General features: G+C 40.2%; 1 pseudogene across 1 annotated transcript; it reads right to left on the reverse strand.

Annotated features, from left to right (window-relative positions):
- Nucleotides 1–1,895: 1,895 nt before the first annotated feature.
- Nucleotides 1,896–12,715, reverse strand: LOC110052177 (myosin-2 essential light chain pseudogene; annotated as a pseudogene). The gene is made up of 4 exons (XR_016201898.1): nucleotides 10,232–12,715; nucleotides 7,880–7,948; nucleotides 7,492–7,564; nucleotides 1,896–3,063 (listed from the first exon to the last, which is right to left on the reverse strand). The product of XR_016201898.1 is annotated as a myosin-2 essential light chain pseudogene (transcript).
- Nucleotides 12,716–13,542: the final 827 nt, after the last annotated feature.

The following is a 13,542-nucleotide window of genomic DNA, read 5'->3' on the forward strand; positions in this document are numbered from 1 at the left end:
GCGTAAATCCTCTTTTAAGCCCCTCCCCCTCCCCCCCTCTCTAATAAGGCACCCTTTTTCTAAGGAAGAAAGTTATTAAGCCCCCCTCTCCTCCACCCTTATTCCACACGATCAAGTTAATACATGATAGACTGTATTTGTGTTGTAATCACAACTGTAACGCTTCATGTGGACTGATCTGGTATGGTTTATTCGCGTGCTGAAAGTTCGAATTAGTTTGTTATCTTTGGCTGCACAACCTCAAACTTCATGTGCTTGAACTTTTCCATATCAGACTGCCATTGTCCTGGTCCAAACCAGGAAGTAGGTAAGCTTAACCCTAGTCTGCTTCTTCTTCTTTTTTGATACCGGTAATGTGTTTTGCTAGGAATTAAATAAGCCCCCCCCCCCCCCCCCTCAAATGAGCCCCACCTCTCTCATAAGCCCCCCGCCCTCAAAAGTGCTTAAAATAAATAAGTTCTGGGGGACTCAATAGAGGATTTATGGTACACAGAGAGCGAGAGGGGGTGGCAACTTCCCTATTAGCTACAAATGCATGTGGTATTTGACAAGGTATGGTTTTGAGCATTTGATTTTGCTTAGAACAGGGTGCATTAATTTAGCTATTTTGGTCTTCACTTTATTCAAAAGTGCCTGTCACCAAAATTGCAAAACAGAGAATTCATAGGAAATTGGTTAGGAAATTGGTCAGGAAATTACAGAGAATCACTTCAACCTAGAATGGGGTCCTATAAACAGTATTTCATGGCCTGATACAGGTGGACCAATGTGCTGTCACTGTTGGTGAAGATGAGGACATGGAGATGGAGATGGATTGGACATGTCCTGCAGAAGGACTGCAATCACATCTCCAGAACTGCACTGACCTGGGCACCAGAAGGCAAAAGAAGACCAGGCAGGCCATGAACAACCTGGAGGAGGAGTGCAGAGAGGGAGTGAAAGGAGATGGGATGGCATTAATAGGGGGCTGCGAGGGCTTCTGGAAGCTGAACCTTCCGCCCACTGTAGCTCATTGTTTGCCCTACGGTATTGTGAGATTGTTATCATGCAAATGACATGGAATTGTCTCAATAAAGTCTGCATGCGAGCCAAGTGGCCCATCAGGCCGGAGCTTATCCCGGTTTCCATAGCATGAAGCGACTAGGAGTATTTCTACTCCCCCCTGGATGGGATGCTAGTCCATCGCAGGGTTACCCCCAGCATTAAGTTCGCCAGTACCCATTTATACACCTGGGTGGAGAGAGGCACTGTGAGAGTGAAGTGTCTTGCCCAAGAACACAACACAATGTCCCTGGCCAGGGCTCGAACCCAGACCGCTCGATCCCTTAATAACAAGGGAATATATGTATTACAATCTTGAGGGAGTTTTTAAAACACAAAATGGTGAAAAACCAGTGACATTTAGGCTAACGGAGCACTGTTTAGGCTAACCATAGTGCCATTTGTCATTTTGCCGTTTCATGTTGCAAACAGACCCCAATCATGAAGGATGTTTGACATTTTGGTGATGAAAACTGTATTTGGGTACAGTGCTACCTGTTATTCTCTAGGTGAGAATAGTGCAGCTAACGTGCTCCTGTCTGGACTCAAATTTATCTCAAAAATGAAAATGGTCACTGGCATAAATATTTGAAGGACTTCAAAAGATACAGTTATAATCGAACTAAGGTTGACAGAAATGTGACATTTTTATGCATAATTTAGCTTTTCAGTTTCATTTCCATACTTTTCTGGTTTGACACAGCAAATGTCTGCTCTCCAACTGGGTATTGTAGGCCATAAATATGATAAAAACAGTCACCCTGAAAATATCTGATGAGCCAATGAAAAAGGTTATCTCTTTGGGTCACAAACCACCGCCCATTAATTATAACTCGATAAAAATGGAACCGTGGTTTTCCGTGTTATAAATTTTAATCAAAAATGCTATGTAATTCTGAAGAAACTAGACATCGCACACTTTTTACGAACTTGACCCGGTATTTTTAACTTTCTTGTAGATTTGTAACCACTTGTGAAACGGGTACGCAAAGGACAAAACGGAAGAACGAATAATTACTTTCATTTTCCATTCAACCGTGAATATATTCAGTAACTTTCAGGCAAACAAAAGACTTCTCACTTTCATTGATCTAACCTTCTATTAGCTTTCGGATCTTCAGTGTGCTTAGGGCCAACGCAAGCAAGATCCCTGACAACAGAACATTCTACACAATATTTCCATCTACGGTCATCAACGCTACAAATCTACACAAAGATCAACATAATTTCGAATAAAATAACACAGATCGAGAAAGCATAAATTACAATACATTCCTTGTAACAAATTTAAGCAAGAGTAGTCCTTGTTCAAGTAAAGCTTCATTTTGCTCCGTTTTCGGAAGTTCAGTTGTTCAGTTCCCAGTTTAATGAAGTGACCTGCTGTTTTCTATATCCTCGAGTTGTAGCAGATCAATATAATCTGTGTGTTCTTGTGCTACATACCCCAGCCATCAAACTAACCACAAAACAACAGAGCGTCTTCAAAAGCACAAACAGGGTTCCCGTAACTTTTCCACACCGAATTTTAACAACCAGATCGGCCGTGAACCATGTTGGTAGCGGCCGTATAGGGTAGCTTCACGCCATGTTCCATTAGAAAGTTTGTAAAGTCTGTACACGGGCTACAACAAGCTGCGAAAGGTGAAAAGATCGCGTACAGCACTGCAGCTAAAATCCCGAGTGGCCAAGCTAAACAGATCAAAAGGAGAAGCCAGATGAAAGACCATAGCCATCCGCAGTTCGCAGCCATTTTGAGAAGTGAAGACGATCAGAGACGCCAATCCGCTTAATTTTCAGACACAGAAGATTCTCGCAGCGGAAGATGGAATACGAGGTATGTAGGATTGAATGCACGAGATCCACCCAGTACGAGCGCTGAAGGATGGGCCGGCGGTGACACAGAAATGTTTGTTTTACATATTTGATATTGACAGTCTGTCTCGAAACAATTGGCTACAAATGATCAGCTGATGTCACGCAATCTTACATACAGCAACAGAGTTTCAGTCACAGATATGACAGCTGAGTACAAAGAAAAATCAAATTAAACAAAAAAAAGAAATCAGAAATGTTAAAAAAGTTATCTCTAGAAATACGTATCAGCTTGCCAGATTTGGCTAAAATTGATTGATTTTTCATTTGATAGAGTCTAAATTTTAGTGCGTCACACAACTCAAACTGTACACGCTTGCCACCGCTACAAGCCGAGAAAAGAATATTTACGGTTTCTACCGCCTAGCGTAATGTCATGCAAGTATCTTTAAGAGTCACCGATTGATCACTAGAAGATCAAATGTACCACTGAAAATATCAAAAGAACTTTGTAATATGGCAAAAATAAGACTAACAGGCCGCGCGCGAATCACGCGCGTGAGATTAACCCATGCATGGCTCCCGGGCATGGCCATGGTTGAAAGTCTCTGTTCCAGCGAAAACTGATCTAAGAAAAGAAAAAATTAACTGTAAGCGCATCGCCTTTGTTTAACGAAGATAAAAGACATGACTCAAAACAAACAGGCCCAAAAGATCGCATTTTTGGTCCGTGTGAGGGTCAAACTCACGACCGGTTAACGGACCCATTGGTACACGACTGGTCGAAATATTTAACAGCTTTAAAATTCGTGTTGAAATAGCTGAAAGACAGTTTTATAGAGTTCGGTACTAAGCTCAATTGTGAATCAGCCGAAAAGTTAGACCGCCAGAGCTAACTCTCATAGAACCTCACTGAAGACCCCCAACCCCATTCCTAAGGAGGGGGTTGAATAGGTTTTCGGATCGACGGATTTGGCCTTAACAAGCGCACGGATTGTGGATTTTTGCAGCCAAATCGAGCGGATTCGCGGATTTTGAAAACACAGTGGATCGTGGATCAGCTGTGAATTTTGGCGCGGATTCCGGATTGTTCCTGTCTTGATGTTCGGATCTTGGGTCCTAAACGAAATTTGGATCATAGATCTTTCTCAGTACAGCCTTAGTCGGTATGTTAATGAGTTCTTCCAAATTTTTTTTTTTTTTCTTTCGAACAAAGCTCATTTAAACTCGGGTGTGAGACTGTGCTATAGTCATAAGCATGTTGCCTTCTTTACTATTTGTGCGAAATTACTGGCATTCACATTTACCTTTCCGGATGTAATTTTGTTTTCGGATTTGAAGAAAAATATTGGCGGATCGACGGATTTGGCGTGAAAAAAAAGCACGGATCGGTGGATTTGGCGTAATAAAAAGCACGGATCGGCGGATTTGGCGTAATAAAAAGCACAGATCGGTGGATTTGGCGTAATAAAAAGCACGGATCGGCGGATTTGGCGTAATAAAAAGCACAGATCGGTGGATTTGGCGTAATAAAAAGCACGGATCGGCGGATTTACATACCCCCTTTCACCCCCCTCCCTTTGCAATTTAACTGCATTTCGCTAGCCGCCTCGGCTGCCCCGCCTTCCGCCCCATCCCCCCCCCCCCTCCCCCCTTCTCGCATCTCACCACGTGAACGAGTTATAAAAGTACAGCTTTGATCACACACTTTCTTGGAGGGTATGTCTAGACATGCACAGGAGGGCTCGTGACAGCTGGCATATGAAATGAAATGGAAAATGCCATATAATCCAGAGGTCACGATAGTGTCTTACCACGGTACTCAGTTTGTAGCCAGAAACCAAATATTTATGCTTGAAAAACACCGGCAGGGAAATCCCGTGATTATCGCGATGTCATCATTTCCGGCGTTTTCAAAATGATGTTTTCCGTCCACATTAAAATAAAACGCAAGGCCGGCGTTTTCAAATTCCTCTGATTTGAAAAGTATTTTCGAAAAGGTCCGTTTTCGTGAAGGATTAGTGTGGACGGTAGGCCTAACCGTAGAAATAAAACTGCGTTTTCAGATTTCTCCGGCTGATTGTGGACGGGTTGTGCCTAAATCCTACCGCTCAGAAGGACAACCGAGGAGTACTAGGAGCGAGTTTCCGAGTCGAGCAGTTTTCGGAAATTGTCGGCTATTCCAATATGGCGGACTATACCAGTCACATAAATATGCGAATTGCCAGTGGTAAAACTATGTTGATCAACAAGACAAGTACGTTTTTATTTACCTGACAAGTTAAGAATAATGTGTAGAGAGTAAAGCAGTGAGTTGTTCGGCAAATGCTGTATATTTCTTTAGATCTCTTCCCGTCTAGTTCGTAAACCGTAAATTTGTACGCCGGCCAACACATTACACTGTCGACGTCTTTGACTTATAATAGGCACAAACGTTTTTAAATACGTCGTTCCTTAAGGACGAATTTTTTTTATTGATTCGACGGATCCCCGAATTCAAACTTCCTTTGCCTTGTCCCTCTGGCCGGTAGGATCTTGGAAATACTACCGTCCAGAGGGACAGCTTGTGTATAAGGTAATTGGACTTAAGACCATGCACATTTTTATTTGTAGAATAGTTTGATACATTGCTATTTAGCCTTACACTACACTAGATTATCACTCTACAATAATATTTCAGTTTTCTGTGATCTTGTCCCTCTGGCCGGTAGGATCTTGAAAATACTACCGGCCAGAGGGACAGCTTGTGTACAAGGTAATTGGACTTAAGTTCATGCACAGTTTTATTTGTACAATAGTTTGATACATTACTCTTCAGTTTTATGCTAGACTAGAATCACTCTACAGTTGAATCTTTTCAGTTTTCTGTGATCTTGTCCCTCTGGCTGGTAGGATCTTGAAAATACTACTGGCCAGAGGGACAGATTGTGTATAAGGTAATTGGACTCAAGTCGATGCACAGTTTTATTTGTAGAATAGTTTGATACATTGCTCTTACTTTAGTCTTACACTACACTAGATTATTACTCTACAGTAATATTTTCAGTTTTCTGTGATGTTGTCCCTCTAGCCGGTAGGATCTTGAAAATACTACCGGCCAGAGGGACAGCTGCTTGTGTATAAGGTAATTGGACTCAAGTCCATGCGCAGTTTTATTTGTACAATAGCTTGATACATTGCTCTTTAGTCTTACACTACACTAGAATCACTCTACAGTAATATTTTCAGTTTCCTGTGATCTTGTCCCTCTAGCCAGTAGGATCTTCAAAATACTACCGACCAGAGGGAGAACTTGTGTATATTAGGTAATTGGACTTAAGTCCATGCTCAGTTTTATTTGTAGAATAGTTTGATACATTGCTCTTTAGTCTTACACTACACTAGATTATCTCTCTACACTAATATTTCAGTTTTCTGTGATCTTGTCCCTCTGGCCGGTAGGATCTTGAAAATACTACCGGCCAGAGGGACAGCTTGTGTATAAGGTAACTGGACTTAACCCTTTAAGTCCCGATAGTGCCATATGGCACAAAATGTTATAATAAGCTTAATATTTGGCCAGTTCATTTCAAATTTGGACGCCAAAAGGATCTTTGAGACATCTTTACAATGAAAGCATAAAATCATACCCCCCTCCTGAATCAGACTTGATTAACCACCCCTCAAGTTTTTGAAACTTTTACGCTTTACAATTTTATGGTCAAGTGAATATCTGATAAAAATCTGCACACCCAGAGCTGCAAATTAAGCTATTGTTTAGGGGTATACCCAATATATACAAGGAATAAGGTATTTTTGAACATTTTCATTTTTTTACTTTGAAGACTCCTCAATTCAATTTGTGACACCTTGTATGTCTGTTATGGTGATTTAGGACATACCCCAAACAATACCTTTTAACTGGTACATTACTTGTGGTCTTTCGATCTATGGTTATAATTTTAGAAAAATAAGGTTTTTCTCTCCTTGGCTTAAAGGGTTAAGTGCATGCACATTTTTATTTGTAGAATAGTTTGAAACATTGTTCTTTAGTTTTATACCACACTAGAATGGCTCTACAGTTAAATATTTTCAGTTTTCTGTGATCTTGTCCCTCTGGCCGGTAGGATCTTGGAAATACTACCGTCCAGAGGGACAGCTTGTGTATAAGGTAATTGGACTCAAGTCCATGCACAGTTTTATTTGTACAATAGTTTGATAATTGCTCATATTGCTTAAGTCATAAAGCAGGCTAGAATATTGAGGATTCCCATTTATATGAAAGTTATCAGACACTTGATGCCTTAATAAAATTTATTTTGTATTCACTCCAAGTGAAACAGAGTGCCAGACTGTATTAGGACACATTTCTGACATGTCCAGTGGGCTCAAGTTGTATACATCAATATTTAATATATTATTTTGTGACTTACATACTCTGTGTAAGGATAGAGGAATCTCTTCAGGATTGTTAAACTTAAAGAGTTGGATACTGTTCCTTAGCATTGTAAGACTATCTGTTTATGGAATAAACACAAATTAAAGTGATGAAAATGTCCTTCTATTGTCTTTTTTTGGTGAATGGTGTTTACCTTTAAACAAAATAGGTTTAAGGAAATCCTTTATTTAACCAAAACGTATTGCTTAAAGGGCACTGACCTGACATACTCACAAAGCCACTCTCATTGCAAAATTTCTAGTCTATTTCCCTCATGTTTATTAAGCCTGTATCCTGCAAAGGATAAGTCACTTCTAAAATGAGGCTTTCTAAATAACAAATGTAAACAAGTGTAAATAATTAATAAGTGTAACCCCAGTTACCCTAAAAATTAATCAGATTGAATAGTTTGCTGAGTTTGCATATTTGTGCACCCATGAGTAAAATTGGGGGGGGGGGGGGGGTAGGGGGCGGGAGCCTCAGAAGAATAGGGGGCAGGAGGCAGGAGAGGAAAGGATGAGAAGTGGGAGTTCTACGAAGGCAGGAATCATTTATTTAAAAGCATTAAAATCCTTTCAAAAACAAGAACCCAAATGCTTTTTGACTTACATTTAGCTTTTCTTGAGACTTCTGGACTGAAGGAAAAATTAAAAGACATGAAGAGCTAGAGGAGCAAGGCTGAAAACAAAGCAAAAAAGGAAAAAAAAGCTAAAGGATTGCGCAGCTAATTAAATGATAAGTATGTGTTTTGAGTGTCCTTATTTACAGGGGACGGGGCAAAATGGAGGAGGGCAGGAGTCAAGAGAGAAAGGTATGGGAAGCAGGAGAACTGGGAGGTTCTGACCCCCTTTCACCCCCCTCTCCCCCCCCCCCCCCAAAAAAAAAGAAATTGTTAAACAGCTTGATTGAACGCGATTAAATTTTTTAGTCCACACAAAGCAATTATATATAAATGGAACAAATAGAGCTACAGTTGCATTAGAAAGCTTATAGGGGTCCTTATGATAAAGGTAACAGAGCTAATAATCTCCCACCCCCAGTAACTAGTCTTAGACAATGTAAATGGAATGTGATGAAATTGGCGTGAAATAGGCAGAAAATTCAAGTGACAAAGACTCTGGTGGCCATGTTGGATGACAAGAACAATAAACTAAGCTAATTCTTTTGTTAAGGGTCATCCAACATGGCAGCGATGGTGTCAGATATATGCCAGTTAGTTAGATTTATGGTAATATAAATGTGCCAGGCTCTTTGTCTGCACTAAGTCCACACAAACACGCGCTCTTTTGACTGAACATTTTCTTACACATTTTAATTGAATCCCTATACATAGGATACACCTAAGCAAAAGAATGATTATGATTGTGGTGTCTTTGTCTGTATGGTAAGCTCTGCAAATACCATAGTCTATCAATTACCATGTCTCTTTAAATAATCAGCTTGGCTTGAGTTAATTCAAATCAAAGTGTTCATCTTTACCTGAACTGATCACTTGTGCTAGTGATACATTTTAAATTCATTGGTATTATCTATGTTTAGTTTCCAGAGCATCTCAGCAGGGGAGAAACTCCTAATTTCAACCAGATATTTTGAATCAAAAGCAAGTATCGACACTTCTCATCACATGACAAAGTAATGGAAAATCAATTTAAACCAAACTACATGGATACCAGCTACACATCTCCTATTCATAACACTTTCTTGCAGAAATTCACTATGTTTGTCTTATCTTCCAGGATGACATTCCCTCTCTCCATGAAGTGATGAAAATGCAGATCTTACAGCAAAAGTTACCAAACTGAAGGAATGTACATTCAAAAGAACTCAAAAGTTCTCATCAATAGTAAAATATTGATTTTATTGCAACAGAGCATGAATAGACTTTTACAGACACCATGAACTTCAGTCCAATTAACTTACACACAAGTTCTCCCTCTGGTCGGTAGTATTTTCAAGATCCTACCGGCTAGAGGGACAAGATCACAGGAAACTGAAAATATTACTGTAGAGTGATTCTAGTGTAGTGTAAGACTAAAGAGCAATGTATCAAGCTATTGTACAAATAAAACTGCGCATGGACTTGAGTCCAATTACCTTATACACAAGCAGCTGTCACTCTGGCCGGTAGTATTTTCAAGATCCTACCGGCTAGAGGGACAACATCACAGAAAACTGAAAATATTACTGTAGAGTAATAATCTAGTGTAGTGTAAGACTAAAGTAAGAGCAATGTATCAAACTATTCTACAAATAAAACTGTGCATCGACTTGAGTCCAATTACCTTATACACAATCTGTCCCTCTGGCCAGTAGTATTTTCAAGATCCTACCAGCCAGAGGGACAAGATCACAGAAAACTGAAAAGATTCAACTGTAGAGTGATTCTAGTCTAGCATAAAACTGAAGAGTAATGTATCAAACTATTGTACAAATAAAACTGTGCATGAACTTAAGTCCAATTACCTTGTACACAAGCTGTCCCTCTGGCCGGTAGTATTTTCAAGATCCTACCGGCCAGAGGGACAAGATCACAGAAAACTGAAATATTATTGTAGAGTGATAATCTAGTGTAGTGTAAGGCTAAATAGCAATGTATCAAACTATTCTACAAATAAAAATGTGCATGGTCTTAAGTCCAATTACCTTATACACAAGCTGTCCCTCTGGACGGTAGTATTTCCAAGATCCTACCGGCCAGAGGGACAAGGCAAAGGAAGTTTGAATTCGGGGATCCGTCGAATCAATAAAAAAAATTCGTCCTTAAGGAACGACGTATTTAAAAACGTTTGTGCCTATTATAAGTCAAAGACGTCGACAGTGTAATGTGTTGGCCGGCGTACAAATTTACGGTTTACGAACTAGACGGGAAGAGATCTAAAGAAATATACAGCATTTGCCGAACAACTCACTGCTTTACTCTCTACACATTATTCTTAACTTGTCAGGTAAATAAAAACGTACTTGTCTTGTTGATCAACATAGTTTTACCACTGGCAATTCGCATATTTATGTGACTGGTATAGTCCGCCATATTGGAATAGCCGACAATTTCCGAAAACTGCTCGACTCGGAAACTCGCTCCTAGTACTCCTCGGTTGTCCTTCTGAGCGGTAGGATTTAGGCACAACCTGTGGACAGGGCCTCAGTCTCTCTGTTTGAGTCCCGCACTGCGCATGCGCCGGGCTCAGCTTCCCAGCTTTACTTTCTTCCCCCGGCCCTCCTATAGGCACATGATGCCTGTACATGTAAGTAATGTGATGTATGCAAGTAATTAAATGTGGCGGACGGGTGCGACTATATAATTAAAAATTTTAGTGACGCATGTGGGTAATCTTATTGTAATTGAGGTATGAGAGTAATGCAACCGGCACATAAAGATTGAGGAAAGATTGACACCTTACCAGTCTGTTCAGCCGTCGTCGCATAGAGCTAACTAAGAACAGAGTCTTGACAAGTCTGGAGATAAGAGAATTTCTCTAATTTTCCCTCTATCTAAACGCTCCCGGCGTAAATTGTAATTTGGCGATGTCTGACGGTTTCTTGATAAAGCTGCCTCCTGTTCGTTTTTCTTGTGCTAATGCTTATGCTTATGTCGAACGCGTTACTAGTGAAAACTGCACGAGACAAATAAGTGGGTTCGTTCTTCTTATGTTTCTGCTTATGCTTATGTTTATGTCGTGGCTGTTTTCACTTGTGCTTATGCTTATGCTTGTGCTTGTGCTTATGCTCTAGTGAAAACCAGCCTTATAGGAGACAACCGTTTATCAGAAACTCCTGATTGTTGATATCTGTGACATCTATATATAAGAGAGAAAAGCGGCAATTCATCGAGTTCTATTTGCCTTCTTAATGTCAATACTTAATTTATTATCCCTTATATTGAATGTTATATACATTTCTTCAAATTTGCATACCATCTTTGAATACAAAAAAGCGGTTTTGAAGTGATTCACTGAACAGAGTATGCAAAAGCTTGTTTGACAACAACAGACAATAAGCTATCACTCTTCGCATACAAAATACCCAGAACATACAGGAGTTCATAGATAATTTTCCATATCACTCTGTTATCTAACCATATGCCCATTTGTTTACTTATAAGGGAGTTTATAAAGCTTAATAATTTTCTTTCACTGTTGACAACTCAATCTTGACTTTTAATAAATACTAACTATGAATAGATGAAACATTCTTCATCTTCCTTTAGTCGTTTGGTCGGCTCCATAAAGATTAGCCTTTTAGCATAACCCTTTGTTTTTTCAGGGAATCTGTTGTAACTTTAAGATTTAATTGCCGGTTTTATGATCCTTTAGACAGACATAAATGGCAATAAATTTCAACGTGTTTGTAAAGGTCAACATTGCGTGTCAAGACAATACTTTCAACTATTTTTACCCGATATTGTCTTCAGTTCAGTTTCTACGTTGTTTATCGTTCCATCAGTTCGCTGGGAGTCAAACTTTACGAGGCACACACACACGCGTTATTAAGTTTCCATTCAGTCGGCGTTTGCCATGATCGCAGGAACGAACGCTTCGTAGTTTATTTCGCCCTTGGAACTCACATGCCCTGAAGACAAAGTATCAAATTCCTCGTCTGTGAGCTTCTCTCCCAAAGAAGTCAGAACATGGCGTAGCATACTAGACGAAATACACCCGCTTCCCTCGCGATCGAAATGCTTAAAACAATCCACGACTTGTTCAGGGGTTGCTTTTCTGGTCACGCTGGCCATGTGCTGAGCGACGGAGTTGTAGATCGGCAAGAATTCTTCGAAGGAAACACTTGACTTACCAACGTCGCGTTCCAATTTGTGAACTTCACTCTGTGTTGGGTTCAGCCCGGCCGCTCTTAGAACCTGCCCGAGTTGAGTGACGTCAATCTTATCCCCTCCCGTGGTGTCGTAGAGTTGGAAAATTTCTTTGAGCATCCCTTCGTCTCTCAAGACTGTCCTACCACTCATTTTTGATGCCGCACGGAAAAAACCTGTGATCAACTCTCTTAGCTATCAGAGATGAGAATGCAGACTCAGTGAAGCCTAATAGCATAGGGACTTCGGACTCACGTGACCAATGTCAAGGGCTTGGTATCCTTTATTCTGTATTTAGCTTCTCATTTCATTGCCGACATTTGTGAATTCATTGATTGTCACGATCGATATCGCGTGCGCGCCATCTGAGGTGCAACCAAACACTAATTATTGCGCTTATAGTTAACCAGGCAGTCACGCTATTAGTAACTGATGCTAAGAGAGGCCGAGGCAGCCATCTGCAATGCATAGATAAAATGAAGTCTTTTCAAATCAGACAAGCCCCAATAAAGTGCTAATGGCTGAATTCTTCGGGACATTGCGCGCAGGCCAATAAATGACCTTAAACCAACAGCACTATTATCTTATTTTTTCCTTCTTTGTTCAGGTACAAGCATAAATTAAAGTGTAAAGCTTCCCAGTCAATCCACCTTAGTTTATGCCTTGACTAAAGCGGAGGTATAATTTGCCATTTTATATAGAGATAACTAAGAAGTGTCAACATATATATATATATATATATTGATTCGTTTGAATAATTAGTAGCTTCACTGTCCACTGCACTCTCTTCTGTGTAAGGATTAGGTTTTAAGCATAGCAAAGCATAAGAGGTTAATTACAAGTTAGTAGGATAATGAGGTAATTCCTTTGAGCCGACTACTTTTTACGAACCGTACTGCCTCGCCGAACACAATTATCCTTCCCCTAATTTTCTAGCTGTCCTCGCTATGGCTCGTCCAAACAAAGATACAAACATTGAATCGAATTGAACCAAACATGCCATTTGTTTAGATGGAGAACTTACAGAATTTATATATGGTTTTGTTTAACGTAACTATTTTACGCTGGAGTTTTCGGCCGAAAGAAATGGCTAAACATTTACGAAATATCATTGCTACTCAGTTTCGCTAAGACCTCGATCGAAAGACCACTTTCCGAAACGCGAGCAAAGTAACTAGTCTAGTAAGCCTCTGTTGATTTTCAAGAATAGGTGTAACCCCTTTTATTATATGGCTAGCTCCGTGAGCGGGCAAGATGAACCAAATCCTGTGCTGTGATTGGCTAGCCGGGGAGGCGACATGGCGCTGTCTTGCCCGCCCGGGACTACCTGCTGGGTCCCTCAAAAAAAAATTTCCTGAAAACCATATCTGATAAATCCTTTATTGACCAAGCTTGCTCTGTCAAGATGGCTGGATTTTAATATTAGCCTCGTTCATTTTTTGCGAGTTTATGGACCTCGACTCCG

The sequence above is a fragment of the Orbicella faveolata genome, unplaced genomic scaffold (assembly GCF_042242905.1).
Source record: "Orbicella faveolata isolate gen_17 unplaced genomic scaffold, um_ofav_v1 contig_35, whole genome shotgun sequence".
NCBI lineage: Eukaryota > Metazoa > Cnidaria > Anthozoa > Scleractinia > Merulinidae > Orbicella > Orbicella faveolata.